Here is a 15,913-nt window from a genome sequence, read left to right as displayed (position 1 = left end):
ACAATTTCCCCATTGCCAATGAGTCCATTTTGAATCATAGAAGGTCCCTGTGGGGTTTCTCAGACTGTAAATATTTATGTGAGCAGAAAGTTCCATCTTTTTCCCTATGAGGTAGCTGGTAGGGTAGCACTGCCAACCTTGCAGTTAGCAATCCAATGCTTACCTGATAGTACCACCAATGATTAGAAAGGGAATGAGCCTCTCTCTAATAGAATTCCTGAGCTTCTAGATAAAACTACAGCTGTCATCAGGAAGCCTACGTGAAACTCAAAAGGAAACAGTTCTGAAAGGAAAAGGTTCAAACTCTGATGGTATCAACTGAGTGCCAGAACTCAGCTATTCCTGATGCTCTGCCTCCAGACTTACAAATTCCATAAACCTACCCATTAATTCCTTCTCCTGCTCCTTCCCTTCTCACGCCCCAAGGTACTTTGACTTAGCTTTGAAGGCACTCACAACTTCACGGGTTCTGCCTTGCACAGGTGTCTGCTTGCTTCCAGTTCAGTCCTGACATTGTCCCTATCTTTAGCCATGTTAGGCTTGCGTCCTAGAGCTTTCCTTTGCTTGTCTCCCTATTGCTCTTGTCCTATGAAGTCTGTGGCTTTATCTTTAAGTCTAAGTCCTGCCCTTTCGCTTTCGTAGAAATCTGTCTCTGTATCTTGGCTCATGGCAGGTTGTGTCCTTCAAAGATGACTGTCCTAATGTTGCACATCGCACATTCTCTTGTTACAAGATGAGTTTGTGTTCATTTTTTCCAGAAACAGGGCCTGCTTTCCCTCTTCCTTGCATCTTGGCAGGCCTTTGACTATGGCAGAAGTGTTGCTCTGTGACTTCCACCTGGTCGTATTGGGTTGTTCACCATTGGGACCCTGTCAGGATGTTGCAAGGAAGACCAAGCCAAATGAAAATGTCACATATAGGGTTCTTCTTGAGCTCCAACCAATAGAAGTATCAGTCGTGTGAGGGAGTGAGTCTTAAGAGAGCTGCAGCCTCTGTCCTTTGAGCTACCCCAGCTAATGCTTGATGAAGCCAAAACTAGTGTCCTCACTGAGCTCTGCCCAGATTGCAGATTTGTGAGCAAAATTGATATTATCATTACTTTAAGATGTTATTTGTGGGGATACTTTCTGTTAGCAGCAGATCATCAGAATATTGCCTAATCAGACTGCATTGCCAGTTTTTTCTCTCTCTCCATATATATATATATATATATAGATTGATAGATAGATAGATAGATAGATAGATAGATAGATAGATAGATAGATAGATAGATATCCTCCACTCATCTGTCAGTTGGTTGTACTATAATGGTTTGTGTAATGTTATGATGCTGGAAGCTCTGTTCCCAGAATTTCAAATACCAGCAGGATTGCCCATGGTGGACAGGTTTCAGTGAAGCTTCTAGACAAAGACAGACAAGGAAGAGGGGCCTGCTAGTCCACTTCCAAAAATTACTGAAAGAAAACCTTATGGATCACAAGAGAATACTGACTGACTAATGTGTTTTGGACACACTATCAGTGGACAATTGCTAGAGGAAGACATCATATTTGATGAAATAGAGGGACATGGAAGATCCTTATTGAGGCAGATTGACCGAATCGCTGCAACAATGGACTTCAACATTCAGGAATGTGTGACAATGGTGCAAGATCAGACAGCACTCCATTCCATTTCATATAAGGTCTCCATGGATCACAGTAGACTTGATGGCACTCTCTATATGTTTGTCTTCAGTGACTTCCCAGAGGGCTGCTCTGCCTGGCAGCCTCTATTCTTCATGCTTCCAAATGGGGAGCACAACAGGTCCATAGTCACTGATATTCCCCTCAATCCCCAGGTCAAGTAAGGAGGCATGCAACTAACTATGTTGTTCTCTTTGCCTTGTCTCTCTTCCTTTTCCCCTCCTCCAACAGGGCTAGAGGGGGTAAATACTTACCTTGCAGTCTAGAAGAGAATTTCTTCCACACCAAAATCTTCTCCTTCCTCAAAAGGCACATACATGCTTTTCTCCTTGTTTTGAATTAAAATGGCAGATGGGATGGTAGGAAAGAAAATGAACTAGTCTAACAGAATGGCCAAACAGATTTACCTTCCACATAAGAATGCAAATAACTCCTCAATCTTGTTATAGAGTCATGATATGGTGAGCTCCATCAAAGCAGAGTAGAACACCACGGAGGTCAGACCAGAAAGACCATATTGAGTTGATTTTGTATGAGAGATTCTAGTTGCTAATTATACTTTTCCTAACAGACAGATGGCAGGTTTAGAAGCCCAGACTTAAAATGGCTTTATCTAATTGCCTGCCTAAATATACATTTGCAATATGGTCCTCAAAGGGAATACTTTCTTTACCTTAAATTCCCTTTCTTTTTCCCCTCTTTTATGTAATTTTATTGAAGTATCATTGATGTACAATAAACCATGGTGTGTTTTGCTCTTTGAGGTTTTTAAAAAGAATCATTTTATTGGGGGCTCCTACAACTCTTATCACAATCTATACATACATCCACTGTGTACATTTGTTGCCATCATCATTCTCAAAACATTTGCTTTCTACTTGAGCCCTTGGTATTAGCTCCTCATTTCCCCTCCTTCCCCCTTCCCCCTCATGGACCCTTGATAATTTATAAATTATTATTCTGTCCTATCTTACACTGTCTGACATCTACCTTCACCCACTTTTTTGTTGTCCCTCCCTCATGGAGGAGGTTATATGTAGATCCTTGTAATCAGATCCCTCTTTCTACCCCACCTTTCCTCCATCCTCCTGTTATTGCTACTCTCAGCACTGGTCCTGAAGGGGTCATCTGTCCTGGTTTCCCTGTGTTTCCAGTTCCTATATGGACCAGTGTATATTCTCTGCTCGAGCCAGGTTTGTAAGGTAGAATTGGGATCATGATAGTGGGCGTGGTAGCATTTAGGAATGAGAGGAAAGTTATATGTTTCATCGTTGCTACACTGCATCCTGACTGGCTCATCTCCTCCCAGCGACCCTTCTGTAAGGGGTTGTCCAGTTGCCTACAGATAGATCTTGGATCCCCTAACTGTACGCCCCCTCATTCACAATGATATGATTTTTTTGTTCTTTGATGCCTGATCCCTGATCCCTTCTACATCTTGTGATCACACAGGCTGGTGTGCTTCTTTCATGTGCACTTTATTGCTTCTGAGTTAGATGGCCACTTGTGAACCTTCTAGTCTTTAAAACCCTAGACTCTTTATCTTTTGATAGCTAGGCTCCATAAGCTTTCTTCACCTCATTTGTTTATACACCCACTTTTTGTCTTGAGTGATTGTGTCGGGAAGGTGACCATCATGGAATACCAGTTCCTTAAATTCCATATCTATAGGCTTAAGTCTTACCCACAGGAAACCTATTTTTATTTTATCCCTGGAACAAAATCTTGCAATAATTTTCTCTTTTTGGGTAAGTCCATCCTCAATCACTTACCCTTTAACATTTACAAGAATTTATCTGTAACCAACCCCATTTACATAGTCTCATTCATGCTATTTCCACAATATGCTAATAACCCTATTTTTTAGAATCGGCAGAAAGCATCAGCATCAATATCCCATTGCCACTGAGTTGATTTAAACTCATGGGTACCCTATAGGACAGAATAGTATTGCCTCATAGGTTTCCAAGGCTGAAAAAAAATCTCTTTATTGTGAGTTGGGTGAAGGTTTACAGAATACATCCGTTTTCCATTTGACAGTTCACACATATTTTGCTTCATGATATTGACTGCAATCTGCTCAACGTAATATCACTTATCGCACTTCCTCCTTGTATTTCCTGTTTCCATTCCACCTTCTTTCCTGACCCTTCTGAACTTTATCTTTGAATAAATTATATCCTTTTGATTCAAATAGTTGATTAGTGTTACTTTTTACCTTATAGATCTACCTATTGTTTGGCTGAAGATTGAGCCAAGGGAGTGAGTTCAGTTCCAGATCTGAAGGTGCCTAAGGACAACAGTCTTGTGGGTTCCAAGAATCTCTCTCTGAGCAATACCCCTGAACTTTTAAAATAAGTTTAAACTTTGTTGCACATATTTCTCCTATTCTATCCCAAAATTCCAAAGCAAACTCATTATCATTGTGTTGAAGCTGACTCATAGAGACCCTACAAGATAGAATAGAACTTCACCCTTTCATTTTCCAAGGCTTAAATCTTTACCAGAGCAGACAAACTCATATTTCTCACATGGACCAACTGATAGGTTAGAACCACTTTCTTTGTGGTTAGGAGATCAATGAGGAGTCCACTCTGCCATTAGAGCTGGTTAAGAATGCGATCCAGGATCCCCTAATGCTATCCCTCTCAGATCAGTTGGTAGTGGTAATAAATGTAAATCTTAAGGGGGTCAGACTGCCACATCGTAACTCTTCCTTGGGGAAGATGGTGGGTTTGAACTGCTGATTGATTAGCCCTTAAGTGCTTAATTACTGCCTCACCAGGGTTCTCCTTAACATCAGAACAGTGGACACTTATTGGTTTATCTTACTGGTCTCTGTTCCCTAAAAATTGCACTTCATCCACAGGGTTTTCTTCCACAACACACAGCTGCTAGTGTTTTTGGTTTGTTTTTCCACATGACTTCACCTTCCTGGTCAAAGCTGATTTGTCCAGGGCTAAACACACAATGAAAACATAGCCATATTTGCACACTACAAAATTTGAAGTGAGACAGCAAGCTATTTGTTGAGTTTTTTGAATGACTGAAGTCTAAAAGGAAGTGTTATGATACAGGAAACAGTGAGTTTTGATGTCCAGGATCTATGCTGGGGACCCAGTTGGCACTCCGAATGACTATTCAAAGTGATGGTATGAATTCTCCTCTTCCATGACCTACACATATAATAGATATAACCACTAAGTCCATGATTTGACAAATGTCTTGTGTGATTGAGTTTGGGTTCCCCATAGGATTAGATCCTGAGACAAAGGTTTTAATTAAGCCATTTTCTGGGGAGATATCAATAAGGAAATGGGAAATAGAAAAGGGAAAGAAGGCAGCCAATGAAAAGTACATTATCAAACAATTTAAAATTGTGAGCAACTGGAGGTTAATCTTACTGGAGACACTGTAGAAAATCCACTAGTTATTCTGCCCAGAATGTGAGGGAGTGTGGCTATTTGTCCAACAACTCCTATGGGTCATTGGTTAAGGGTTACTCCAGGAAGCAAGAATTAACTCCACAACCTCCTAAGCCATGCATGCTCAGGTACAGTGGTCTACAGAAACTAGAGAAAGCAAGAAGAGAGATGTGCTGGCCATTCGGAATTAGGCTAGCATGCCAAGTTGTCAGACATGTCAGGTTCTTGAACTATCATAACTTGAAAGTCATCATGATCCTGTGAGATATACCACTGGTATTTCAAACACAAGCATAGTTACCCGTGGTGGAAAATTTTCAGAAAAGCTTACAAGCTAAATAGACTAGAAAGAATAACCTGCCAATCTACATCTGAAAAAAATAGTGGTGTTTGTGGAGCACATTGATATCAGTGGAATATTGTTTCATATAGTGCAGGATGATGAACCCCTCAAGTTGGAAGACACTCAAAATATAATTGGGGAAGAGCTGTCTCCTCAAAGTAGAGTTGACCTTAGTGATATAAAGTTTTCAGGACCTATATTTGTTGATGTGGCAATGACTCAAAATGAGAAGAAACAGCAGTACTGCAATAACCACTAACAAGAAGATGGGATGCATGAAATATGGATCTAGAAAAATTGGAAGCCATGAAAAAATGGAACACATAAAGATCAAACACTCTAGGTGTTATTGAACTGAAATAGACTGGTATTGGCCATTTTGAATGTCACAATAATATGGTTTACATACCAGAGTAACAAATTTGAAAGGAATGGATGACTTTCATGTTAAAAAAGAGAATGTTTCAACATCGATTCCAATGTTCACCATTGTTAGGTGTAGGATATATTACACCTACAAGGATGAATAATTAATAAAGTTATTATTCAAATTTACACACCAACCACTAATGGTAACAATAAAGCCATTGAGGATTTTTACCAACCTTTTCAGTCTGAAATTGATGAAACATGCAATCAAGATTACTGATGACTTGAATGCAAAATTTGGAAACTAAGGAGGAGGATCACTAGTTAGAAAATATGGCCATGGGGATGGAAGCCACATGGGAGATCTCATGATAGAATTTTCCAATAAGGATGGCTTATTGATTGAAGATTTATTTTTCAGGGATGTAAACAGTAACCATAGACATGGATCATGTATATTGGATAGAAATACACAGGAATTAAATCAACTATATCTGTTGAAATAAACTACTATACATACTCGAGTATAACCCAAGGCAACTAATTTTACCCCCCAAAGCTGGGGTGCTTTTTCAGCATAAAAAATGTGCTGAAAAAACGTCGGCTTATACTCAAGTATTTACGGTATAAAGAAGTTCAATATCATCAGTCACGAGACTGGAGACGAACTGTGGAACAAACCATCAATGGCAAATTCAACTCGAATTCCAACAAAATTAAAACAAGTCCCCAAGAGTCAAAGTATGAATTTGAGTATATCTCATCTAAATTAGAGAATACTTCAAGAAGAAAGTTGACACATTGAACACAAATCACCTGAGATGATACGAGTTCTGCAATAATATCAAGAACATCATAAATAAAGAAATTCAAAGATAATTAAAAAGATAGAAACTAAAGAAAAGACAAAACGGATGTCACCTTGAATGTGGAGTAGCTGAAGCCAATGAAAGAAATGATGAAGTACGAAAAGGAGAGAGAGAAATATAGAAATAATTGATGAAGTAAAGACGCTGAATAAAGAAGCTGAACATAAAATTTCAAAGGGGAATTCAAAAAGATGGAATAAAGAATTATATTAAAAGGTGCAAAGACCTGGAATTAGGACAGCAAAAATGAAAAGCATGTGCATTTCACTAGCTGAAAAAATTGAAGAGATTCAAAATACAGAATTACACAGATAGCATCAAAAGAAGATGAAAGGGATTCACTGACCACATGAAGCCCAGGCTCCACAGCGCTGAGTCCAGAAGACCAAGATAGCATAGGGTTCTCACTGCAGATTGCTCTGAAAGTGCTCACAGTAGTAGGCCCTGGATCAACTGGGGGAAAATGTAGAACTCAAAATAGGAAGACTAACCTTAGGATATGATAGGCACTAGTGGAATTCCCATTTGACACCTGACCTCACCTCCATGGCTCAACTTTCAGCCCCCAAATAGGAGACCTATACTGTCAACGATGTACAATTTAGAGCCCAGCATTTGTCAGGGAGTTACTCAGAAGGCAGGAAGGAATGGGAACGAAAGACCAATGGAAACGGCAAAAAAAGGGAGGGAATAGAAAAAGTAGTATTGCATTGTAGGTATTGCAATCAATATCATAAACCATTGCATGAATTGTAAGGAAAATCAATATACTCTGTAGATTTTCCCTCACATCACAATCAAAACAGTGTAAAAAGAAAATAAGTCATATGACCGAGTACACTGGTAGATCTTGCTGAAGACCAATTTCCAGTGTTAAAAGATGTCACTTTGAGGAATAAGGCACAGCTGAGCCCTAGTGGTATAGTGGTTACAAACATAATGCGTCAGAACCAACCCAGTTGGGTTGCTCAACACAAGATCAGCAGTTCTGCTCCCATACAAAGTTCCAGTATTGGAAACCCACAGGGATATCTCTCCCCTGTCCTATAGAGTTGCTAAGGGTTGGAATCAACTTGATGGCAGTGAACTGGATGTAAGCCAGGCTGACTAGAGACACAAATCAAGTGACACTCATATATGTGCAATAAATAGTTTTCAATCAAGAAGTCATTATAGTATTTCTATTTCAAGGAAATATCCCAGGCCAGTCCAACTCAAGTCCATAAGTCCAACACTAGCCCATAAGTTCCTTTCCAACTTACACAGTTACATGCAATGATGCAGAATGCAGGGATGTCAAAGGCCAGTGATTGCAATGTCGTGTGGACCCAAGGTCGATGGAAGCATGGCAAGACTCTGGCAGCTCTCAACGTGGGCAGAAAGCAGTCAAGTGAATGCAAAAGGAAGGGGAGGTTCCCAGGGCCCTCCTTATGAGAAGGCCATGGCCACAAAGAGGCACCATCAGGCTATGGTGTGATTGACAGATTGGATACCAACCTAACACTTTTACATATCTTCAAACTGACATAAAATTATATAACTATCATACTATGGCATTTTCAATCACTTCATATGTACTTGAAAATGGACAATAATTATGAAATATAAAATAAAAGTTGATGTCTTTGAATTATGATGCTGGTGAAGAATATTGAATATTCCATGGACTTTCAGAAGAAGGAACAAATCTTTCTTGGCGGAAGTAGAGCCAGAATGCTTCCTAGACGTGAGAATGGCAAGACTTCATATCACATACTTTGGACATGTTAACAGCTGAGCATAGTCCCTAGAGAAGGGTATCATACTTGGTAAAGTGGAGTGGTGAAAAAAAGAAGAAGGTCCTCAATGGGATGAATTGGCATACTGGCTGCAAAAATGGTCTCCAACATTAACTGTGAGGAAACAGGCTGTGGGTGCTATGAGTTAGAGCCAAATTAACAGTGTCTAACAATGACAACTCCCCTCCCGCGCCCCATCTGTCAATTTGCTGCACTGTGGTAGCTTGTGCTTTGCGGTGATGCTGGGAGTTAGTCCACTAGTACTTCAAATACCAGGCAGGATCACCCACGGTGAACAGATTTCAACACAGCTTCCAGACTAAGAACTGACAGGACGACAAAACAATCAGTCCACTTCTGAGGGGTTCACCATTGAAAACTTTCTGCATAGCAGTAAAATATTGTCTGACATAATGCCAGAAAATGAGCCCCTCAGATTGCAAAACAATCAAAATATCACCGAGAAAGAGAGCTTCCTCAAAGTAGAGTCCACCTTAATGATAACTCAAAACCTCACAACAGGAGCTGGAGATAACATCATAATAAATGGAGAAAATATTGAAGTTATCAAGGATTTTGTGTTGCTTAGATTCACAACTAATGCTCATGGAAACAACAATCAAGAAACCAAATACCATATTGCATTAGGCAAATCTACTGCACATAACCACTTTAAAGTACTGAAGATCAAGAATTTCACTTAGGATTAAGTTGCGTCTGGCCCAAGGCATGGCATTTTCCACCACACCTTATGCATGTGAAATTTGAACATTGAATGAGAACGACTGAAGGAGAACTGGTGCATTTGAATTAAGGTACTGACAAAAAAAATACTGAAAGTACCATGGGTGGAGAGAAGAACAAACAAATCTGTCTGAGAAGAAGTGCAGCTAAATGTTCCTTGGCAGATAGGATGGCGAGAATTCATCTCATGTACTTTGCAGATGTTATTAGGACAGACCAGTCCCTGGAGGACATCATACACATTACAGTGGAGGGGTTGCAAAAAGAGGAAGACACCCGATCAAATGGATCGAGACAATTCCTACAACAATGGACTCAAACATAACAAAATTTTTGAGTATGGGGCAGGACCAGGCAATGTTTCATTCTGTTGTGTAGGCATTATTATGAGACAGAACTGACTTGAAGGCATCTAGCAACAAAGTGTACTAAAGTTTCTTCTGGCACCTTCATTTGCTAATAGATTATAATTCAAAATGAGAAAAATCGTTGCAACCATTCATTAATAATCAGAACATGAAACGTGCAAAATAAGAATCTAGGAAAATTGGAAATCATAAAAAACGGAATCTGACCTATAAAGATCAATATCCTAGGCATTGGTGAGTTGAAATAGTCCCTTTGAATCTTAAAATGATAAGAATGACTACGCTGACAATGACAAATTCAAAAGAATGTCTCTTTCATCCTCAAAAAGAGCATTTCTAGATCTATCTTGAAGTGCAATGCTGCCTGAGACAGAATAATATCTATCTTCATACACAAGGAAGGCCGGTTAATAGAACCATTATTCAAATTTTCTCACAATCCACTAAAGCCAATGAAGAATTGTACCAACTTCTTCAGTCTGAAATTGATCACACAAGTACTGAAAATGCATTAATAATTGCTGACAATTGGAATGCACACATGGAAACAAAAAGGAAGGAAGAGTAATTAGAAACTATGGCTTTGGGGATCGAAAAGAAGCTGAAGACTGCATGAAAGAATTCTGCAAGAGCAATAACTTCCTCATTGCAAACACCTTTATTCAACAACAGGAGCGGCATATATACATGTGGAATACACAGGAATGGAATTGATTAAATCTGTGGGAAGACATGATAGAGAAGCTCAATATCATTGAGACAAAACAAGACCGGGGGCCAACTATGTAACAGACTATCAATTACTAATATGCAAGTTCAAGTCAAACCTGAAGAAAATTAAAATAAGAACGCAAAAGAGGCCAAATACAGCCTATATTATATCTTTGGTTGGCTGGGGTTTCTAGAGAAACAAACCAGTGATACTGATACATGTAGAAGAAGGAAATTCATATCAATAAAGAATTTTACATTAAGAAGTCCACACAACAAGAAACCCCAGTCCAACTCCAGCCCATAAATCAGATGCAAACTAGAGGCCCTTCCAGACTCATGAAGCTGTTGGAGGAATAGCCCAAGAAACAGGAAAACCACAGGTTGGTGGAGGCAGAGTTGGGAGAATCCAAAGTCAACAGGCATTTGGCAGGCCACAGACAGCTCTTAGGGTCAGCAGGTCTCATGGTGATTGCCATCCCAAGAAGCCAGATGTAGGGTCCAGGGTCTTTTCATCAGGAAGAAAAAGAGTGAGCCCATTCTCCACAGTCTACTTATAGCTATGAAATAGGTCACACCCCCAAAGAGACTGTGACCTGCACCTTCTGAAGATCCTGGTCAAGCTAAATTGACACCAAACCTTACTATCACAATATCTCACCTGAATTTAGAGCCTATCTCAAGAATGGTTCGGACATATTGAACATTAATGATCAGCTACCAGAAGACTTGTGAAATAGCATCAAGGTCATCAATCTTTTTTTTTTGTCATGTCACCTGTGGCTATTTATTTATTTATCATAAATCATTTTATTGGGGGCTCCTCAAAAAGATCATTAATAATACAGGAAAGAAAGAAAATACTACAGTGGATATCAGAGGAGACTGTGAAACTTGCTCTTGAACCTAAAGCAGCTAAAGCAAATGGAAGAAATGATGAAATAAAAGAGTTGAACAGAAAAATTTGAAAGGCCAGCTTGAGAAGATAAAGTAAAGAATTATATTGTAACGTGTAAAGACCTGGAATTGGGAAAGCAAAAGGAATGAGTACAGTCAGCATATCATAAATTGAAAGAACAGAAGAAAAAATCCAAGCCTTGGATTAAAATGTTCAAGGATTATTTATCAAACTATTGAATGATGCAGGGAGAATCCAAAGAATATGGAAGGAGTGTACAGAGTTTCTGTTCCCAAGAATTAGTTGAGGTTCTACTAGTTCAAAAGGCCAAGAGGAAGTTGAAGCTGCCATGTAAGCATTAGTGAAAAGCAAGGAAGGGATAGGAATGGAAATATTTCAACACGCTCATGCAGTGATAGTCCATGTCAAGAAATTTGGAAGATAGCTATCTGGCCAACCAACTGGAAGTGATTAATATTTGTGTCCATTCTAAAGAAATATGACGCAACAAAATCTGCAAATTAATTTAAAATAACATTAATATGACATGCAAGTACAATTTTATTGACGATACCTTTAAAAGTAGTTATAGCAATATGTCAACAGGAAGCTGCCAGAAATCCAGGCTGTATTAAAAGAGGGCATGAGGCAAGGTATATCAATGCTGGTTTCAGATGGACCTTGGCTGAAAACAGAGGATACAAGGAAAATGCTTACTTATGTACTATTGACTATGCAGAGGATTTTACTGTGTATCATAACAAACTTTGGGTAGCATATGAATACATATGAGAACAATTGGAATTCCCGTACATTTAATTGTGCTCCTGTGGTACCTGTACATAAACCAACAGGAAGTGGTTCGAATAGAACAAGGGGATAGTGCGTGGTTTAAAATCAGGAGAGGGTGTGTTGTGGTTATATCCTTTCACCATATGTGTTAGACAGGGTTCTCTAGAGAAACAAAACCAGGACATTTATGATTTGATAGATAGATAGAACACGAAGGAATATAACAGCTAATTAGTCCACATAGCAGTACAGAGGACTCAGTTTAACTCACTTCCATGCAACAGTAAATATGGCAGTACAGCCAGGCAGCAAACTGCAGAACTAGGTAAGGCAGCCACACACTGGTCTGATCACCAGAGAGCAACTGAGAGATAGGTGTGGCTTGCTGAGCCATTTATCTCTTTGCCCACGAATCAAACTGCGAACTTATTAATCCCACATGTTCTTATTGGCCACGTTGGCACTATAAACCTACCTATCTATCACACTGTACTTATTCAAATAATCTGAGAAGCTGCTCTGTATGAAGAAGTTGAGGCATCTGGATTGGAGGAAGAATCATTAACAACCTGTGTTATGCAGATGACCCAATCTTGCTGGCTGAAAGTCAATAGGCCTTGAAGTACTTACTGATAAAGCTCATATAGTACACCTTCAGTATAAATTAGTCTTCAACACTAAGAATACAAATGTCTTCTCAACTTGACAAATATAAACCCACAACATCATTACAAATAGAGAAATGTAGCTAAACTCTATTTTACTTGGACCCACAATCAATACTCACAGAAGCAGCAGTCAATAAATCAACGTATTTCATTGGAAAAATCTGTTGTAAAAGACCTCTTTAAAATGTGAAAGAGCAAATGTTTTACTCTGGGGATTAGCAAGTTATGCCTGCTTTTAGCCTTGATATTTTTAATCACCTTAGATGCATGTGAAAGGAGTCTTAATTTCAGTGTCTGGTATGGGTTGAATGACTAACAGCAAGGTTGGTGGTTCAACCCACTTGCTGCTCCACAGAAGAAAGAGGAAGCTATTTGACCCTGTAAAGATTTACAGCCTTGAAAACCCTATATGGTCACTATGAATAAGAATAGACTTGATGGTAATGTGTGACATATGCATGTGAAAGATGGACCATAAATAAGGAAGACTGAAGAAAATATGATGCCTTTAAAATATGATGTTGCAAATAATATTGAATATACCATGAATGCCCAGCAGAACAAAGAGGTCTGTCCCGGAAGAAGTACAGCCAGAATGTATTTTAGAACTGAGGATGGTAAAACTCCATTTCATATACATTGAACATGGTATCAGGAGAAATTAGTCCCTAGAAAAGGACAAAATACTTGGTAGAGCATCATCAAAAAACAGGTAAACCCTGAATGAGATGGATCAACACAGTGGCTGTAACAATAGGCTAAAATATGACCATTGTGAGGATGTCACAGGACTAGAAAGGCTTTTGTTCTATTGTGCATAGGGTCACTATAAGTGGCAGTGCGTGAGTTTTTGTTGATTAACAACACTGGGATATGAGCAATGTCCCCATGGCATATGCTAAACTGTCACCATGCTGGACACAGTTGATCTTTGTGGCTTTAGAGGGTAATTATTTAGAGGGTTATGATAACACTGAATTTTTTTCTGTGTATTCAAACTATTCCATCCTAAGGTTCCACAGATCTATCCAAACCAAGCTCACTGCCATTGAATCAATGCTAACTCATATCGACCCTACAGGACATGGGTAAAATTGTACCTGTGAGGTTCTGAGACTGTACCTCTTTACAGAGTAGAGTCCCATCTTTCTCCCGAAGAGCAGCCGGTGATTTCAAAATACCGACCGTGCAATTACCAGCCCAATGTGTAACCAAGAACTATTCAGGGAAGCTAGAGGGAGAGCATGAAAAGAAATGAGTAGTTGAGGTGGTTGGATGCACATCCATCCCTTTGTTCTACTCTCTATGACTTTTTCTGAGTTCATTCAAAATGTAAATTAAGACACAAAATAGAATTCTACCCAACCCTGCTATATGCCTAAACAGTATCCATTTTTCTCATTCTTACTACTAATAGAAGCTCAATTTTGTTTAGGGTGATAATGTACCTACTTAAATCGCTCACTCTTAGGCTCCCTTGCAGCTATGCATGAGCATTTGACCCAGTTTGGGCCAAATATGTGTAGGTGAAAGATACTGAGTAGGACTCCCAAGAAAGTTTTTGTTGTTGTTTAAGGCAAAACACTTGTCTGGCATAACCCATTTCATTTTTGTCCTTGGCTCTTCTGCTGTCATGCTCCCTAGTCAGAATATTGAAAGATTGGAGAGTCACATAGGTTACATGAGTTTGGCAGACCAAAAAGGATGCATTCTCCTATATCCAAGATGAGTCCCTGAGCAAATACGCCAGACCTAGGCTACCTATTTCAAGACTTACTATTGTATAAGACAAACCCCTGTGTGGTGCAAAGGGTTAACACAATTCACTGCTAAGACAAAGATGCCTTGGAAGAAAAACCTGGCAATCTACATTTAAAAATTCAGCCCTTGAAAACCTCATGGGGCACAGTTCTACCCTGAATCATATGGGGTAACTGTAAATCAGAATCAATTCAGTGGCAACTGGTTTGGTATTTTTGGTGTTAATATAAGAAAAATGAAGCTTTTGTGATTAGACCACTAGAGTCGGTTTGTTTTTTCCCATGTAGCCAGATGCAATTTGGACTGATAGAGAAATAATTAAAAGAATGTAGAGTTAAGTAAGCGTAATGATTATGGAACTAATCATTTAGCAATGGGCTGCTAACCACAAGGTCAGTAGTTCAAATGCACCAGTCACTCAGGGGGAGAAAAGTGAAGCTCTCTGCTTCTGTAAAGATTTACAGTCTTGGAAGCCCTATATGGGGTTGCTATAAGTTGTAATCAACTTGATAGCATTGTATTTGTTTGAGTTTGGTGACTAGTATGTAAGCTTTGAGGGGGTAGTAATAGATACTTTGAATACTATTCTTAGCACTATAGGTATTATGTCTTTTGCAAATGGATAAATGAACAAAAGCGATATTCATTTTGTGTTTTCTGTAGTTTGCCTTATTCTTCCAAGAAGATTGCTCAAGTGTTAAGACCCAGTCTTCTCTGGCATACTTGAATAAAAGAATAACTGATAGACACAGACTTGAACCCTGGCCTGTGTGATCTTGGGTGTGTCACTGTTTTTCAATCCATTTCTCATCTGTGAACTGGGGATTACACACGTAGCCCACAGGGTTGTTTTGGAGATTCAGAGTAATGTGTGTGTCTTGGATTGAGTGCCCTTGCATGCCGAGCTTATTCCTCAGGCCTGGGTGCAGGGAGTCTATTTGAGATCTGATGGCAGGGAGTGGGAATAGGAAAGCAGACGCAAGACTGAGTTAGGAGGAGAAGCAATCACAATGGGAACGGGGTGTTGAGGCTTTTAATGTAGGATACATGGGCTTGATTCCCCCAGGACTTCTGAGCAACATGGGTTCTGTCCTAGAATTGTCTACCAGAAACAGGAGGCTGGGCTCTTCTTCGCCTGTAGTGGTGTTGAGCATTCCTCCTAGTAAGGTGACCTCTCCTACCTTCCTGGGTTTGGCTTTCCATGCCTTTGAAAAGGCTTCGAGGCAGAAGGACATGGAGAGCTGCGTGCTGCACAGTTGTGATAAGACACCATTTCAGCAGGAGCCTGCACTTACATAGAGCCGTTCGCCACTGCTATGATTGATATCAGGTGGAGCCCTGGAAGTGCAGTGGTTACAAGTTGGTTTGCTAACTTCAAGGCCAGCAGTTCAAAGCTACTAGCTCCAAGGAAGAAAGATGGGGTTTTCTACTCCAATAAAGAGTTGTAGTGTTTGAAACTCGCAGGGGGCAATTGTACACTGCCCCACAGGATCGCTATGAGT

Source organism: Tenrec ecaudatus, chromosome 12 (genome assembly GCF_050624435.1).
Source record: "Tenrec ecaudatus isolate mTenEca1 chromosome 12, mTenEca1.hap1, whole genome shotgun sequence".
In the NCBI taxonomy this organism is placed as follows: Eukaryota; Metazoa; Chordata; class Mammalia; order Afrosoricida; family Tenrecidae; genus Tenrec; species Tenrec ecaudatus.
The sequence above is the reverse complement of the archived record's forward strand: the minus strand, read 5'-3'. Positions refer to the sequence as shown.